General features: G+C 43.7%; 1 long non-coding RNA gene across 1 annotated transcript; it reads left to right on the top strand.

The window, feature by feature from the left end:
- The first annotated feature begins 10536 nt into the window (after positions 1–10536).
- On the top strand, positions 10537–18752 carry LOC126508383 (uncharacterized). The gene is made up of 3 exons (XR_007593800.1): positions 10537–11351; positions 17483–17586; positions 18161–18752. It is a non-coding gene; the product is annotated as an uncharacterized lncRNA (long non-coding RNA).
- Positions 18753–18990: the final 238 nt, after the last annotated feature.

The raw sequence follows: 18990 nt of genomic DNA, 5'->3' as shown, positions 1-18990 counted from the left end.
CTGTGCACATACAGATAGCACTACGTGAGCACAGCGCAGACTTTGGTCCTTTAAAAAAAAACATGAAATAGGGAAGGAAAAGGAAGGGGTGGTGGGAGGATGGGGAGTAAATTGGAGGGGAGGAAATGGGTGGTGTATTTGATCAGAACATATTATATACATGTATGAAATTCTCAAACAATGATAAAAAACATGTAAACACTGTGCCTTAAAATGAAACTCAAAATGCTCACATGTAAAACAAAATAGTTCCTATAAAACTTTATTAACAAAACCCCCTATCATTTAAAGTTTCATAGAAAGCACATGGAATAGTAACAACCATTGTGACTTTGGCGTATTTCCTCCATTTCCCTTTTCTGTTCCAAGTTTCTCATCACAGGCTGGAAAGGAACCTTTTCTTAGATGCTGGGTAATCTGAACACAGGAAGCCATACAAGGGGAAGAACTGTCAGACCCACACAAGAGGTCCTGGACTTTGCACTTATTAATGTAACCGGATGGCGGGGTTTCTATAGGGAGAAGTGCTTGTTGAGTCAAGGGTACTGGGCTATTTGGGTGGTTATGAGGGCGGTCTATGAAAGACACCATTAACTTTCTCCAATATCAGCTCTATTCTTAGAGCTATTAGACTTTTCACCAGATCTCCATGAAAGGAAGCCTGTTGTGTACTTAGATGAGATTGTGAGATGAAGTCCTGGCCCAGGGTGGTGTTGCTATGTACAACTTTAGACTCATGTCACTTTTACTTCCTTTTCTCTTGTCCCTTAGTTTTTCTATTTTTGAAATTAAAATATGATTACATCTTTCCTCCGTCTCTTTTCTCCCTCCAATCTTTCACATGTATCCCCTGTTCTCTCTCAAATGTATGACCTTTACTTCTTTGTGTGTGTGTATGTGTATATAAATACAACCTGATCAGCTCACATAATATTACTTGTATGCATATGATTTCAGGCCTGACCGTTGGTATTGGATAACCAACTGGAAGATGAGTTCCCAAGGAAGACCAATTACCCTCTCCTCAGAATTGCTTGGTTGCCTGTAGTGGAGGCTCCATGAGACTCCTGCCCACTTTTTAAACACTTACATGTAGAAGTGTTTTGCCTGAATCTATGTTTATGTACTGTGTACACATTTATGCCCTTGGAGGTTAAAAGAGGATGTTGGATCCCCTGGAGCAGGAGTTATGCATGGTCATGAACTTTCTGATGTGGATACCAGGAGCTGAGCTCAGGTCCTCCAGAGAAGGAGCAAGTGTTCTTAGCCACCGAGCCATCTCCTCAGTCCCTGAATTTGTGTCTTTCAAGTGCAAAAGGTGTGCCTGACTCCACATTTGTTCTACCTGGCTTCCACCGAGGGTGGGATGCTGGCCGGCTATGAACCGCCGGATGACCTAAGCCCTCTAGAAATGGTGTCAAAACCAGATTGGCACTTGAGTCCTTTCAAACTTTACAAATCAAGTCTTCTAAACCATCATGCACCACTTATTCCAGGCTGACATAGAAGAGTAAATAATTTTCTCCCTAACTCATTTATGGCACTGTTATTATGGATAGCTGAAAAGGAACTCCAATTTACGCATGTAAAATTGTATCTTTATGTAGATTGGCATGCTATGAGTCTAAAAATGCATAGGAATTAAATTAATTTTCCTGTAAATTTATGGTGAGAAATGAATGTATTGGCTTAAGCAGTTTATTATTATGAATTTAATGAACTAATTAGGAGCTTATTCCCAAAGTGAGAAATGTAATAGGTATTTATACAGGTTTTAAGAAAACTCTTTATACATATTCTTTCAAATAAGCGTTTGAAAAATAGTTTATTTCTACTTTTTTTTTTTATAAATGCAAGGTTTGACTTCTCAAGCACTTTAACTGATGGCTTGGAAGATATCTTTTCCAAACAGAAACATTTATTTTTCAAAATTCAGAGACTTTCAAATGCCATTTAAAAGACCAAATGGTTTATATTAAATCTACACATTTGGCATCCCAAGCTGAGAATTCTTTTGGAACGCCCAAGAATGAATTTGAAAACCAAACAACAAGAATGAACAAATGTTAAATATAAATTCTTAGAAACAATAGCACATAAAAAAGCATGAAGCTCTTCTTATTTAACTCCAAAATTTAAAAACCAACCCTTTCTGACTTGTTTTGTGCAAAGACCCTGTGCCAAGTGTACGCCTGAGGCAGCTGCTTGGCATTAGGCTGGGTCAGCTTCACTTTTCTGCTGAAGAACTTTGGCTGATCCCCCAGGTTCCACGGGAAGCCCCCCCCCAGCTTCTCAGCTGAGATTTTTAAATCAAGGGCTTTGTGGCTTTTGTCATATGGTAAAAGTCAGAAACCCATCGAGTTCTGTTTCAACTGTTACCTCCAATCTCAAGTTTACCCACAAAAGCGAACAGCCAAAAGGATCTTTGGTTCGCCAATTTTTATTCTTGGGGAATCTATAAGATTTGGAGGCACAGCATGTCCACTGGGGTATGGAAGAGTGTCTTGTAGAGAGCCACACCTGATGGCAATGTAGAGAGCTGCGTGGAGCCTCCGCGATCCTGAAAGTGAGCGCTCTCTGTAATAATCAGCTCCTATTATGGCTAAGACCTGACTTATGCTATGATCACGCAATGATTGTCAGCTGCTTGCGTATGCGTGGACCTATGGGCAGTGCCCACCTGGCAATCCGGGGTTGGTAGCCCATGCCTACTTAAGGGTTGGGAGAGGTTTGCCTGGAGAGAGAGAGAGAGAGAGAGAGGGAGAAAGAGAAAGAGAAGGAGGAGGAGAAAGATTGCTGTGAATAAAGTCCTGAATGAACTGCTTCAAGAAGAGCTCCGGGTGTTGCGTCTTCCTTGCTGGTTGAGGGTGAACGCGACAGTGTCTTCTAGAATCCTTTGCCTCCACATTCACAAAGAGGTGGGAACATGATTGGAGAGTGATTCAGACTAGAGGCTGGCTTGCCTGGTGTCTTGCAGAGAGGGCACTAGTCAAATGGGAAGAAAGTCTTCAAATTCAGGCTAAGCAGTTAGGATTCCACTCTACAGAGATCAAGGTCTCACTTACGGCAGCATTTCTAGCCTCTGCATCTGCTTGAGAAGCTGAGTCAGCAGTAGTAGACAGGCAACCAGTCAAAGGAACTCAGAAATTATGCATTATTTATTATATGGCCCTAATAGGAATTAGCCAGGGTCATAAGCAGAAGTGTTTGTATTTCATTGTATGGTAAGATAGATTGAAATCTTTACGTTTATATTTCTTTTCTTTTAAAGATCATAGGATTTTTAAAAATTAATTCATTTATTATATATACACTTTCCAGAAGAGGGCACCACATCTCATTACAGATGGTTGTGAGCCACCACGTGGTTGTTGGGAATTGAACTCAGACGTAAATGCAGAAGTCAGAGGAGAAACTGTGGGAGTCGGTGTTCTCCTTCTACTCTGTATGTCCTGGGGACTGAACCGAGCTTACCAGACTCTGTGGCCAGTGCCTTTATCAAGGATTCTCCCAACAGTTTGATTCTTTAAATACAAATATAACTATAAATACTGCAGTAATTTACTGAAGAAGGATGTAGGCCAAAAATATTTTGAAAATCCTAATCAGTTGCTAACTCAGGCAAAAACTAAATTAATAATAAACCACAAGAAAATTTTCTTTTTATTAAATATGATGGTCATTTCGGAAGGGCCCCATGTTAATTTCTAGTTGGGCTTTAACAGTTGTGAGCGGGGACTGGAATTTAAATGGGGCCCTTTCTGTGGGCTCATGCAGATGTGCTCAGTATGAAAATGGACAGGGACCAGAAGAAAAGTCATCCCTCCCTGACTTCCATGTGATTTAGATTTTGCATTTTCATATAAATTCCTTTGGAATTGCCTGCCAATTTCCATCCTCCCCTTCACAGCCTGCTGTATCTTTCGTCTTGCTTGGGGTGCTCTTCTGTTGGGTTTGCCTGCAGAAGTTTAAAAAATGCCCTGAAAGAATGATCATTTCCCAAATGTTATATCAGGGAGGAAGTTTCACCTGGGAAATGTTTTTGTAGTCTGGTTTATTCTACGTGAACTATCAAAGAGTAACAGGATCATTTTATTTTGTTAATTTTTGATTATGGAATACAACAATGCAAAAGAAACTCCCCCACAATTAGCCGGCTATGGAGGCAGAGCCACAGCCGCTCCAAAGCTTTCTGATTATATTTTGTTTTACAATGTAATACATAATTGAAAATGCAAAATCTCAATCATCCTCATCAAACCTTTCATTTTCTCAAAATTTCCCATGTTATATTTGATGTATTAAGAATAATTTGTGTGGTCATACAGACTAAGGAGATATTCCCCTTGAGCCCACTGTGTGATTGACGAAGCAGGGCTGATGGAGGTACACGGAGGTGGCCTGTTTGCCTCTTCCAGCTCTGTCCTCCTGGCTCACATCCATCCCGCATCCTGCACAGCTACCCAGTTCATTTCCCAAACAACTTGCCCAGCTCTGGCTGTTAACAGAGGCACATGTGAGTTTCCATAACTCCCTACTTTTGCCTGATTTTGTCCGCTCTGCATACTTTTGTTCATCTGCTATGTATTAAATGACATCAAACTGTAGTTTCAGCTCTGCTTGCCATTGATGACACTAGGGACTGAGATTATGTCCGTAATTATGAGGCCATCCTTTAATTTTTAAAGGGGTGCTACCTCAGTGTGTTTCCCAGGCAGTCCTTGCAATCCTGGGCTTAAGCAATTCTCCTGCCTCAACCTCAGTATCTGGGAATATGACTATAGGCAAATGCTAAACCCCACCCTTGCTTTTTTCTTTTGAGACAGCGTCTCATCACATAGGTCTGGGACTTCTTATTAGACCAGGCTGACCTCAGACTCAGAGATCCGCCTGCCTCCACCTCTGCGGTGCTGGGAGTAAAGGCGTTCCCGCCACTGCCCACCTACATTCTTTTCAGTACATCTGTATTGTAATCTGTTGGGTTTAGCTGTACATATCATTTCTCACTCTTGCAGAATTTCCTTATGACAAACACCTTGCAAAGAGGAAGGGTTTAATTTGATGGATAGTTTTAGGGATTATTCCATGGTTGGTTGGCTCTGTTGCTTTTAGGCCTGTGGGAAGGCAGAATGACCATGGGGAAGGGTCATGGCAGGAAAAAGCTCTTCACCTCAGGGCAGCCATTAAGCAGAGAGGCAGACAGAGGAGACTGGGATGATGGGATAAAAACCTTTCCAGAGCAATCTCTGGGGATTCCCTTCCTTCCATAGCTCCATCGCCTCTAGTTAGGACCAGTTACCAGAACGTGCGCTGGTTACCAAGACCACTCAATAAGGCCATCATATTAAGAATGTCAAGCGGAGGTACTGTGATCTGAGCACTTCTCAGTGATTGGCTCTGCCAGCTGGGGAGACGTCTTTCTGTGGTAAATGTCATATCCTAATGCTAACACCAATCGTGGCTCATCTTTTCACTTTATCTTAAACAGAAGCTCATGGTTGAACTTGCGTTTTCTTTTCAATAGTTATTTGTATTGATGTTTATGAGTACACATATGCCAGGGCCTGTGGAAGTCAGGAGAGGGTGTCAGATGTCCCAGAGCTGGACCCGTAGGTGGCTGTGAGCCACCAGTGTGGATGCTGGGAATGACCTAGGTCTTCTATAGAGCAGCAAGCAAGCACTCTTGAGGGCTAATCCATGGCTCCAGCCCTTGTTTTATTTATTTATTTTTATCTTTAAAATGTCTTTCTTAGGCTGGGCAGTGGTGGCGCATGCCTTTAATCCCAGCACTTGGGAGGCAGAGGCAGGCGGATCTCTGTGAGTTCGAGACCAGCCAGGACAGGATCCAAAACCACAGAGAAACCCTGTCTTGAAAAACCAAAAAAAAAAAAAAAAAAAAAAAAAAACCCCAAAAAAGTCTTTCTTAGCTATATTATTTTAATATTTTTTGATTCACATAATTAATTGAGAGCATAGGCTGTGTGACTGTTTCAAACACAGTGAGAAACATGAATGAAATACAGTCAACGTCTCAATGACCATGAATCACAGAGATGGATACCAGATGCAGATTAATGAGTACCTAGTTTGTACTGTTGAAAACATCCAGTGGTAATTGTTCAAACATAGAAGGAAAGACATCATTTAGGACCCTTGCGAAGGTACAAGGGCCGCTGCAAGGGGACTTAAAGTGGGGGAGAGAGTGGGACCGACGGCCCCAACTGCATTGCCAAGGACAGCACAGAACTAAGGAGCATGTGTGGGTGTCCGTGAGCCGGACATTACTAAGGGGGAGTGTGGTTAAATCCACCTAGCAGGGTTCTTCCTGAAGAGGGAGCAGACCGATGGGAATCACCTGGCTGTGGCGAGGATCAGGAGCCTGATTAGACCCCCAGGAAAGGGTGTCTGGCTCAACACGTCCCAGGATTCTTTGCTAAAGCTGGAGTTTATGAGGGAACGCAGAGGGGAGAGGAGAAAGGTCAGAAGGCCGACTAAAGTTTAGTCAAGCAAAGAATCCTTGTCAGTGCCACGCTGTAAATATTTTGAACAGCAAAAGTTGACTGACCACAGGCTAAATGCTCTGCGCACACCATTTAATCAACCCAGCACAATAACTAGAATATCACCACATGTATAGACATGCAATAACATAATAATTTACCAAAGTGACTTGCAAATTGGATGTTCAGCGTTCACACAGTAATGTCTCTAAGCCACGACTACTGTAAATATTGTAAGAAAATATTTACACACACAAGATAATCCAGATGAATTTGGCACCTTCATTTTGAAGCCCTGCTAGGCACAGAACACTGACTTGTATCACCTGGTGCCGTCATCTCAGTGTGGTCACTGCATCCTAACAAGAAAGTGCCATCCACACTGAAGAGCAAAGGGCTGTGGAGTCGGAGGAGGGAACTGAATGCTGGCTGGAGAGAACCAGAGATCGCGTGGACCGAAGACAGCTGTGATTTAGTCATGGTGGCTGAAGATGTCACGGTGGAAACTGACCCGGAAGGGTGGTACACAAGTGCTGGAGCCCAGCTGGAGAAGACATGAGGCTCGGTAGGTTTAGTGGCCACAGCTGGGAGCCGCAATCGTAAGTGGAAGCCACCAGGGGAACAGAATACATACTAGATGAGGTTTCCGGTAAGGCTTCAGGAGAAAGGACATTCGGGGGATCCCATGGTGCTGCGGCCCCGTGGGTCACAGAGCAGAGTCTAGGGTTAGCTGCTAGGTGTGTGTGTTAAGGGGCAGGGAGAACGAGGGCCTGCCGGGGGGGGGGGGGGGGGGGGGGGGGGGGGGGGGGGGGGGGGGGGGGGGGGGGGGGGGGCAGTGGAGCTGTCAGAGTCGGGGGGTGGGGGAAGAGGTCAGTCAGGCCCCAACGGCCCCTCCAGTTCTAAAAGCTGAAATGATGAATGGACCGGGCCAAGTGTTATGGAAAAGCCACAGCCTTTGTGTTTTGGTGTGACCTGAAGTTCGGGATCTGGACAGTGTCTGCCTTGCTTTGGGGCTTTCTTCTTTCGGGAAGAAGAGAGCTTTAGCACAGAGGACCCACACTTAAGAAGCCCTGGAGAAAACAGGTTTGTAAAAAAGAAAAAGATGTGGGGAAAATGTTTTATCGTATGTTTTTAAGGTAAACTACATGGTGACGGATGAGGTCTCTATAGAGATAAAAAGTAGGTTACTATGGAGAAGAAAATTAGCATGTTTATAGATCACATGACTGCTCTTTTTGTTTCTTTGGCATGAGCAGTGAAAATATATTCGTTTCATATGAATTTCAAACATGGCTTTTCATTTTGTGTGTTCCCAGGTTGTTTATCAGAGCCCAGGCTTGTTCGTTTTATGTGTCTGCCGCTGGGGATCCTCATCTGTAGCCACCGTTTCCTTTGTTCCTCTCCAACCTCGGGTCACCACTGAGCTAGTCTCTATCACACACACACACACACACACACACACAGAGAGAGAGAGAGAGAGAGAGAGAGAGAGAGAGAGAGAGAGAGAGAGAGAGAATTATTTACTTTAGCCTAATGTCCTCCAGGCTCATCTCTGTTGTGGCACATAGCAAGATTGAATTCTTTTTTAAGGCTGAATAACACTCCATTGTAAATATGTTACAAATTTTAGCCATGTGTCTATCAACAGACACATTCTTTCCACATCATAGGTACTCTGGAAAACCCAGCAGTGAGCATGGGGCTGCAGAGAGCTGTAGCAGGTAGGGATTTCCGTTCCTCTGTGTATACTCCCAGAAGAGAGGCCTGCTGAGTATATCCACGAGTCATGCTGTTGACTTAGAGAAGGGATGGACTCCACGCTGTGATAGTTGTACCAAGCTGCATTTCTAGCAACAGCACAGACCGGTCCCCTTCCCTCCACCCTCCCCAACAATTGGGGTTTTCTTTTTTGTTAGTGTTTGTTTGTCTTGCATTGCCGTTTTGTGACAATAACTATCCAGCTAGGGATAAAGTGGTGATCTCACAACCATTTGGTTTGCATTTCCCCCCCATGATGCCAAGAGACATTTATAGGCCTGTTTGTGTGACATTGGTACCTTTTAGGAAAATGCCTAGCCAGGTCTTTTGTCCGTTAAGAATTCAGAGTAGTTATTTTTCTAGTTGTTGGAGTTATTTATAAATTCTGGGCAACAGTCCTTTATCAGTCATGTAATTGGCAAATACTTTCCTGGATCTGTGAGGGGTTGTTGACTGTTGCCCTTGGCATACAGAAATGTTTTCATTTTATATTGTCCCATTTATTTATTTTTGCTTCTGTGGTCTGAGCTTTGGTGGAACGTCCTAGAGAAGCGTCACTAAGGTCGATGACAGAACTTTGTCCATTTTCACTTTTTGGGAGCATGAGAGTGTTTCTGGTCTTCCCTTTGGGTCTTTATTGGTTCCTGGTTAGTTTGTGAAGTAGGCTACCTGTCCAGTTCCGTTCTTTAGATTTCAAGATCCCATTTCCCTCACAGCACACACTGAAACACCCCCTTGATCCTCTGTCCTCATAGTTCCCTTCTCAGGATTCCTGACTTCATGTTTGGAATTCATTTCTGGATTTCCACTAGTTTGTATGTCTGTTTTTAATGCCAGTACCATGTTGTTTTGATTACTATAGTTTTGTGAGATAGTTACAAAACAAGAGGTGAGATGTCCCCAACTTTGTGGCAAATGACAAGGTTTTAACATTTGTTTTTTTTTTCTCAGAATTGTTTGACTACTATGGCTTGTTTATGTTTCCTTATGAATATTAAGAAACTTTTTCTATGAATGCTATTGGGATTTTGTTTGGATTAAATTTAAAATTACTTTGAATGGTATAACAATACTATGAGTTTGTGATATCTTCTAGTCCATTTATGTTTCCATCAATTCATTTTAATTAGTGTTTTATAGATCTTTGGTTTTCCTACTATTTTTGATGCTATAAAAATGAGATTTTTTTCTTGACCCAATATCTCCCTCTCCTTTCTTACTTTCTGAGGTAGAATACATGTAGCCCAGGCTGGCCCCTTACTTGCTATTACACCAAGGAAAGTCATGCTACTGGGAATCAAACCCAGGGCTTCTTGCATGAATGCTTCACTCAGACAGAGGGGGATAATCTTGCAGCAATACAGGAGTGTTCCCCACAATCTCCCCAGCATAAGTAGTCATCAGTGTTTTTGATCAAAGACCTCAACCTAAAGCCAACCACACTGAACCTCATAAAAGAGAAAGTGGGAAGTACACTTGAACACACTGGCACAGGGGACCACTTCCTAAATATAACCCCAGCAGCGCAGACACTGAAAGAAACAATTAATAAATGGGTCCTCCTGAAACGGAGAAGCTTCTATAAAGCAAAGGACATGGTCAACAAGACAAAACAGCAGCCTACAGAATGGGAAAAGATCTTCACCAACCCCACATCAGACAGAGGTCTGATTTCCAAAATATACAAAGAACTCAAGAAATTGATCATCAAAAGAACAAATAATCCAATAGAAAAATGGAATACAGACCTAAACAGAGAACTCTCAACAGAGAAATCTAAAGTGGCTGAAAGACACTTAAGGAAATGCTTAACATCCTTAGCCATCAGAGGAATGCAAATCAAAACAACTCTGAGATTCCATCTTAAACCTGTAAGAATGGCCAAGATCAAGTCCAATGCTTCTTTACTGATTTATTTTACTGGTGGAACTGTTCACCATCAAAAAGGAGCCACAAAGCTTCTGATTACCTTGCCATTCTTCTCTCCTTAGTGCTTCTTCCTATTATATCCTCATACACTCCAGTGTTGAGTGTGTTTATATCCTCTTTATGCGTTGACTCCTTTATTATTGAGTAGTGGCCTTGTTTATGCTTTATGCTTGTTTACTTCAAGACAACTTTATTAGACACAAACATAGTTACCTGGTCTTTTTTGGTCAACATTAACCTGAAACATCCTTGTCCCCTTCATCCTGGAACCCCTAGTAAGGAGACCTTTAAAAGCAGGCCTGTTATAAGTAGGGCCGCTTGTTGGTTTCTGGCTGCTCAGCCCCAAAATAACCACACAGATACTGTATTATTTAAAACACTGCTTGGCCCATTAGTTCTAGCTTTGGGGCTAACACTTACTTGTTAATTTAACCCATTTTTAGTAATCTGTGTATCACCACGTGGCTGTGGCTTACTGGGTAAAGTTCCATCCTGCGTCTGTCTCTGGCGGGGCTACATGGCTTCTCTCCACTCCACCTTCCTTCTCTCAGCATTCAGTTTAGTTTCCCCCACTTAGCTAAGTTCTGCCTTGCTATAGGTCCAAAGCTGTCTTTTATTAACCAACAGTATTCACAGCATACAGAGGGGAATCCCACATCACAGGCTCTCCAGTTCGAATTGAAAACTGTACCGAGCATGACTGGCTCGGGGTGGGAAGGGTGCTGAGTTCTTTTCTGCAACTCCTATCTGACAATTCATGGGCTGGGTCCCAGGACATGGCGGGCAGGGTGGCTTCCCCTTATGCAGCTGCCAGTCAAAGCCTTATGACTGCTCGTGGTCAGGGCCGAACGATCATACATAGCATTTTGGCCTGGAGCTGGGCTTCTCAGCTCAATCCATCTACCTTACTAATCCTCGGGGGTCCATTGTTTCCTCCTCTTCCTGTGTCAGCCTTGTTCTCTGACAGTAAGGTCTGTGTTGGCCTGAGGGCGAGATGCTGTATAGCTTTGCAGACCTATGAAGGGCTCATTTTTCCTGGACACCCATCCATTGCGCCTTCTTTTCCCATCCAAAACTCAACAGTGCCGAAGAGGAGTATAATTCGTGTGATAGCCCCTTTGTCCTTGGGACTGCTGCAGGAGCAGAGGATACCATGAAGAAGGAGTAAGCACCACAATGCATATTTGTTCTCGATGAGCTCTGCCGGCCCCTCTGGCTCCTGTCCCCGCCATGCTTCCTGCTCTGGGCCCCAGCATGCTGCACTGAGCCCACTCCTCTCCTGCGCTCTCATCCGGTTTTGGCGTGGCGAATGGGAACTTGTGGTAGCAGATTGGGTAGAGGACAAAGAGGAACATCACAGTGCTTGAGTCTTCAGCCTCACAATGCTGGGTCACTAGGCAGCAGCTGTATTGTTTTAGGGTAGCATCTACCAATGGTCCTCTCTTACAACTGCAGTCACAGCCACAACCACACCTGTTACAGCCACAACTACAATCACTGTAACCACAAGCACACGAGGCTGCAAACATGATCGTTACCGCTGCAGCCACAATCACAGCTCTTAACTATTACTGCTTTCTCTGGGATTATAACGCTACCCTCACCTCCCTCTCTTTGCCCCTGAAGTGGTAATTGCTTCCTTATTTTTTTTTCCGGTGTTGGGATACTTCCAGCTCTTTCAATGGCTCCCTTCTACAAGTCTGTAGATAGCTCCTCTTACCAAACGGCCCTCCATTCTCTTAGCTGAGCGCAGCCCCCCATTGTGACACTGTCTGTTCATCACCACCACACTGTATGTGTTCTGCATAATGACTCCTAACACCACTGATGTGCAAACTGAAGCTAACTAACTTGTCTAAGTTTATTCGGTTAAGACAGGGCTGTAGTTAACAGGTTGGGCTACTTAACAAAAGAAATATGTTGCTTGGCCAGACTCAAACTGCAATGTGGAAGGCATATTTGAGTAGTTGTGGTTTTGGAGCAAAGAAAAAAATTGGGATTGTCTAAGCGAAATAAATAAAATATTAGTCACATCAATGGTAGCATCCAGATTTTGGAATGACCTCAGTATTTTCTGAAAAATAAAAGACTAAGAGGGTGTGTGTGTGTGTGTGTGTGTGTGTGAAAGACTGGGCTATATGTGTGAAAAATTACAAGTGCAGTAGGTAAGAGTGACTAAGGCTTTCAGCCCCATTTCTATTGCATCTACCACATTACACCTGATTCTCATGTAAGTAATAAGGATGCTATGACATCAGATTACAGCGCCCAAGAGAAGATACATAAAAGGCTCTTAAGTGTCCTTACCTCGTTCACAGAAAATGCCCATCATGGTTAATGTCCATTGTCAGCTGGGCTAGGTTTAAAATCACCCAGGAAGCCCAGCTCTGGATGAGTCCCTAAGGGTGTTTCCAGAGATGCTTCATTAAGATGGAGGGAAGAGGGATCCTGAACATGGGCAGCAGCTACCAGTGAACGGGGGTCTAAGACTGGATACAAAGGAATGGAGGAGAAAGCCAGCTGAGCCCTAGAGTTCCCTTTTCTCTGCAACATGGTCTACCGGGATGGGAAGTGTTACCATCACATTCTTGCCCTGGGGAACTCGTTCAAAGTAAGTCTTCTTTTAAAGTTGCTTTTGTAGGAGTTAGGCACACTGGTGAGAAAATGAACACACCGCCTCTTGTACAATGAAGGAAAGCAGGAAGCTTTGGTCTTGACAGCTCTTCCTTCCCTCTCCCCAGTTGGGAGACAGACAGTGGCTCTCTTTAGACAGCGATCATCAACAGGTGGAGGTGATGTCTTGGTTTGCATCTCTGTTGCTGTGATAAAAACCGTGACCAAAACCACGCTAGGAGGAAAAGTTGGTTTCAGGTTACTGGGCATTTGGGGAAGCTGAGGCAAAATTCAGCTCCAGAACCTGGAGCCAGGAGCTAAGGTAGAGACCACAGTGGAAGGCTGCTGACTGGCTTGCTCCCCACGGCTTGGTCAAGTCGCTTTCGTAGACAAGCTAGGACTATCTGCTCAGGTGTGGGACTGCCCAGAGTGGCCTGTGCCTCCCACATCAGTTAGCAATCAAGAAAATAAATGCCCCCCCAGACCAATCCGATGGAGGCCGTTCTTCAGTCGAGGGTCCTTCTCCCAAGATGACTCAAGTTTGTGTCAAGTTGACCGTGACCAACCAGCATGGTTGATGAGTTTGTAACAGAAGAAAATAAGGAGACATGAAATATAAGAAGAACCTGTAATATTTGTGGTTCTTTTTTTAACGTGGGAATAGAAACGAGAGAAGAGAGAGCACTGTGCTTGATGCTATTTGCAGCTTCAAATTCAACTTGATTGAAAAATCCACAATTTTTTCCCTCTTTTGAAACTTTAACTGTGACAAACTTAATTTAATGAACGTCATTCTTTCCACTCTTGCTATAGAAACCATGCCCTTATTATTGAGAGTATTCAGTCACAGGGGACACTTGTTGGGGGCCTTTCATCACTGAGAAACCAATGATGTCACCTCTGAACCATAGCCCGCATGGAAACCACCGAGGTGAAAACGCTCTGGCTGGGGTTCATCATTTATCCAGGCACTTTGCAAAACTCGGCCATCTTCTCACCGGACAGTCCCTCTGGCCAAGCCTTTACCTTTTGAGGTTGTCTGGTCTAAAGAAGCCATGCTGATCCTTAGAAGACCAAGCTAGAGCCGAGGAAAAAGGAAAGTCACTTACAGCAAAGACACACACTTGGTGGGCAAACGTCCTAAGAGTAGTTGTGGCATTACAGACCTTTCCTTTTGGGGCTTTTATAGGGCAGTGGGGCCTGGGCCCTTCCGTCTCTGGAGCACCTTAGTTTATTTGCAGGCCGGGGAGATGGTTCAGTGGATAGAGTGTTTGTTGTGTACGTGTGAAGGTCTGTTTGCACCCCAGCATTCATGTACAAGCAAGGCACAGTGGTCCAACCTGTGATCCCAGCAATGGGCACCCAGAGGATAGGATTTCCTGAACTCACTGGCTACCTAGTCTTATGCGATCGTGTCACAAAAACCAAGTGGAAAGTGACAGAGGGAGCCACCTGGCTTCTGCATGTGTGTGATCATGTGCATACATACATATACCACACACACATCTAAATAAAAATATATATCAATTTTTATTTATTTTTCTCATCCAATACATCCTGACTGCAGCTTCTCCCCTCTCTCACTCCTTCCAGTTCTCCGTTACCTCCTGTCTCTCCTAAATCCACTCTCTCTAGCTTCCCCTGCCCCCAGAAAAGCACAAGATACAATAAGACCAGACACAAGCCCTCAGAATGAGGTCAAAATATAGCTATGGTGCTTGTAGTATAAGATATGTAGTTAGCACACGAGTAGCTTTTAGTGAGGCAAAGCATGGTATAGTTATGCTATTGGAGGGATAATTTCAGTACTCACACAGCATGGTATAGTTATGCAATTGGAGGGGTAATTTCAATACTCACAAAGCATGGTATAATTATGCTATTGGAGGGGTAATTTCAATACTCACAAAGTCATTTAGTCATGAAACAAATGGATCTGAGATGTCAACCATACGATGCTGGTCTTTGTCCTTTGATATTATCAGCATGTTCCATCTGGAGTTCCGCAGTGGAGACCATCCACAAATCTAGGCTGTGGGTAAGCAATTCTTCGGATTTCCATTAAGATGGAGGATGGGGTAGGCCAGACACACTTGGTTCATTGAGACATTTAAAAAACAGGCCACAGACATAATGAAAGATGGCATGTCCAAGACATTCTTGCCTCTACCACTGGGTCTCCTCCCAGTACCATTAGTTTACACACACACCCCATTTCAGTGTTTATAGAGGACGTGTTGTGGATCTCTGTTTCCAGTGAGGATTAGCAGTAGTGCTCAGATGTCACCAGATTCTCCAGTGGCCCCACACATGATCCTTTCTGGGATCTTCTGTAACGGTGAGAATTGGACCCATCTCTGAGAGCCTTGGACCTAGAAACAGGGTCATACAGACTTGAGTCTAAGTTCTGCTACCCCCAAGAGTAGTTATCCACTACCCCCAACTAGTTAAGCAGCATGGGGATGAATTGACTAATTGTCCTGTGCCTTAGGCTCAGGTGCGGTGGGAATTAACAATAACCCTCTCCTTAGAATGAAGATCCAGCAAGTTGGGTCCTGCTGCCTAATGGACATATTTAACATTTGCTCTTTACTCTTGTTCCTACTCAAATTTCCAGCAACGGAGATCTATGTAGAAGTTAAAAAACATTTAAAGTGAGTCTTTCGATCTACCTTTTGGTCTATCTAAGTGTTTCTGTTGTTTTAACCACTCTGGCAGGCTTGGAGAGGCACCAGGACCCTTGTGCAGTGCTCACATGTGGCCTGCAGATGTCACTATGAACTCGGTTGATGGAGCCAGCCAGCGACTCATTGTGTTCTAGGGGATGATTAACTATGAAAGCACAGGAAGGGGCAAGGCTGCTGGCTTTCATATTAAATCATGCTATAGAACACAATGACCAGTCTTTGGTTTTTAAAAGGCAATAAGCGTAGTTCTGTCTTCCACTTTGGAAGATGTAGCACTACAAACTTAGTATGGAAAATATAAAAACACATGACTCGGGGTTTCCTGTTCTGAGCCTGTTGGATCCCTTTGCCACCGATGAAAACAAAATGTGATACATTTAACAAGAAATAAAAGTATTGCTTATGTTATTACAGTTTCTGCCATGTTGATCCTCAGAAATCATTCAAGAACACGAGAGACCGTGCCCGCGTTCTTCCCATCCCATACCTATGCAGCGCGTTTTTAGAGTCATCTCAATTAGAATGCCTCCGTGGCTGTCAAACTATGAAAGAGTGAATTATTTTAAAAGGTGGTATAGGTGTTTCTATAGAAACAGCGTGAGGGATTTTGCTGCTGGAGGCATTGGTATTCATTCAATAAATACTTAGTCAGCACCTAGTGCTCAAGGAGCAAAATAGCATGTTAGAGGATAATAGGAGCTACAGATAAAAGATGAAGGAGAGGAGGAGGAGAAAGGGGAGACATTAAAATACAAATTTAATATGTACCGCGTTCAGAAAAGATACCGGCTAAGATGTGAAATGAGACCTGTGTCGGAAGTATGTATCAGCCTAGGACACTCGAGACCGAGGGACCACTGCACGTGTTCACATGTCATCCCTGCCCAGGTGCCATGCCAACGTCCCTGTCATTCCCGCGTCATCCCAGTGTCTGTACTGCTTTCGAAATGGGCATGGCAATCACCCTCTGCAAGTGTTTGGTTTTTCATTTTACCTTCTGGCCTCGTGTCCATCCTGAATTTCTTTCTTGATCTCTCTGGAGGTTCTTTGCTGTTGTTTGGTTTGGGAGTAGCCCATGTGTTAGAAATTTCCTGTGATGTTCTCTCACTGAATTTCCTTCACTCTCCCATTGGAGATCAGCAGGCTCTAACTGTTTCTGAGTTCTCCACTCTCTCCCTCTCTCCCTCGATCTAGCTGTTTATTCTTTTGTCAGTTATTTTGGTGACGACAGCTTTACAGAAGTCAGATTTTATCATCATCATCATCATCATCATCACCATTATCATTATTGTTAGTAGTTTTATTAGTAGTACTATTATTGGTTTTCCTGGAACTTTTGTTTTCCCATAAGGACTATAGAATAAAGTTGTCAGTGTCCATAACCTAGTTTAGTGGAGTTTTTGACCAGGATTACATTAAATCTGTAACTCTTCTGGTCCCAGAGCTGTGATTATTTTTAGCTTCACAATGGTGCAAATGTGATACACACGCACAAAACAATGTACTGTAGCTGGTTTGTTTGCACTCTTTGGTCTTTGGGGGCCTGCGACCAAGCGCCCAAATAAACTCACTGAAACTTATTCTTACTTATGAATGCCCGGTCTTAGCTTGGCTTGTTTCTAGACAGCTTTCTTAACTTAAATTATCCCACTTATCTTTTGCCTCTGGGCTTCCACCTTTCTTTATTCTATATTCCTTTCTTCCCTTCTTACTCCATGGCTGACTGTGTGACTGAGTGACTGGCCCCTGATGTCCTCCTCTCTTCCCCCCCCCCTTCTCTCCTTCTTCTTTCTTCTCTTATTTATTCTCTCTGCCTGGCAGCCCCACCTGTTTCTCTCTCCTGCCTAGCCATTGGCTATTCATCTCTTTATTAGACCAATCAGGTGTTTTAGACAGGCAAAGTAACACAGCCTTACAGAGTTCAACAAATGCAACATGAGCCAATGCAGCACATATATTCCACAGTAATATACTTTGATTTTTGTTCTGTCCTAGGCTAGGGATAGGAGTACAGTGCTTGCTCATGAACCTGGAAAGCAGCAGTCACAGAGCCCAGTCAGCCACATGATCATCAAGGCAAACAATCCACACTCCACAATGTAAGTACTCCATCGCTAAGTGACGGTGCTTGGTAGTTTAAGTGTATCAAATTATTAAATGCATTTCAGTTCATGATAACTTTTATTTATGATGTGTGTGCTGGGATATAATCCCCTTGCAAATTAATAAACATCTGTAGCTGAAAAATTGCTTTCCCCCACCCCTGATGTTGACGATCACACCCAGGCTCTTACATAGCTTAGGCAAGCTTGTCTCTCTCTGAGCTATACATACCTCCCAGCCCTTGGTTTTCTTAGACAGTGTCACTACGTACCTGAGGCTAGCTCTGAACCTGTGATCTTTCTGCATGGTGTGCTTATGCGTGTCAGCCACCATTTCCAGCATAAGAATGGCCGCTTATCAATATGAACTCTTCCTACCACGCACGCAGAAATGGGCTACCGCTCCGCTGTGATCTTCCATCATGTTTTGGTCCATGATCTGTTTTCCTCGTCCAGGCCTTGTGCTAATTGTGCTAGGGTTACAACCCAGATTTCCAGTTTCTTGTGTCTGTGTTTTCTACCATAACAAAGTCAATGTTATATTGAAATGCAGCTCTTGTTTTGCTTCTAGTGAAAGACTTTCTACCATGGAGAGATTTTCATTCTTGTCTCTCAAAAGCTGACGGAGCCGAGCAGAGGGCTTCCCTGTGTCGGGCTCCCGACGTGTTCATCGTGAACGGCTCGCCATGCCTCACTGATGGGTGGGAAGATGGCAGAGGCATTTGAATAAGCTACAGACATGGTTGAAATGAAACGAAACAACTAGGCTCCACAGGCTCCATCAGGCACAGAGTGGGGACTTTTGAAAGGTGGGTGTGGCTGAAGAGGTCAGAGCGTCACCACCATCCACACACCCACTGGGTCGCTTTGTTTGGAAGTGTCTGCGTCTCTTTTTCTCTTCATATGTGGAAATGTTAGCTCTAACTTTGACTTACTTCATGTGCAGAATTCTTCAACTCTAACCTATGTGCCCTGGCCATGTGACAGATACGGTGGATTACGATGGCAAGTGAGATCCTCATTCAAATGAGGTGCATTTGTTTCTGGTAAGGTGGTTCCATCTACAGACACAAAACATCCACATAACACCTACTAGTGCCCTTGGCACCTGGTTTATAGCAGCTCTGACTGGGTTCCAGTTTCTGACGCCCTTTCAAGATTTCTCACTTGAGGAAAACACTCCTTCTGTTCTGCATGCATGGACCTGTGTCCACACCATGTTATGATAGTAAAATCCTAGTTACTGTGTTTATTGACCTCTGGGATGAGATCTTCATTAGGAAAAAAAAAACATTTTTCAGAAATTTAGGTTTGAGAAGCTTTCGTACACTAAGATATATGGTGTTTTACTGAAGCTTCTAGAAAGATCTGAGGGTGGGCAGAGCAACAGGGAGACAAAAG

Source organism: Alexandromys fortis, unplaced genomic scaffold, assembly GCF_014885135.2.
Source record: "Alexandromys fortis isolate MF-2015 unplaced genomic scaffold, M_Fortis_MF-2015_v1.1 scaffold_82, whole genome shotgun sequence".
In the NCBI taxonomy this organism is placed as follows: domain Eukaryota; kingdom Metazoa; phylum Chordata; class Mammalia; order Rodentia; family Cricetidae; genus Alexandromys; species Alexandromys fortis.
Note: the sequence above shows the minus strand (reverse complement) of the source record. Positions and strands in the feature narration are given on the sequence as shown.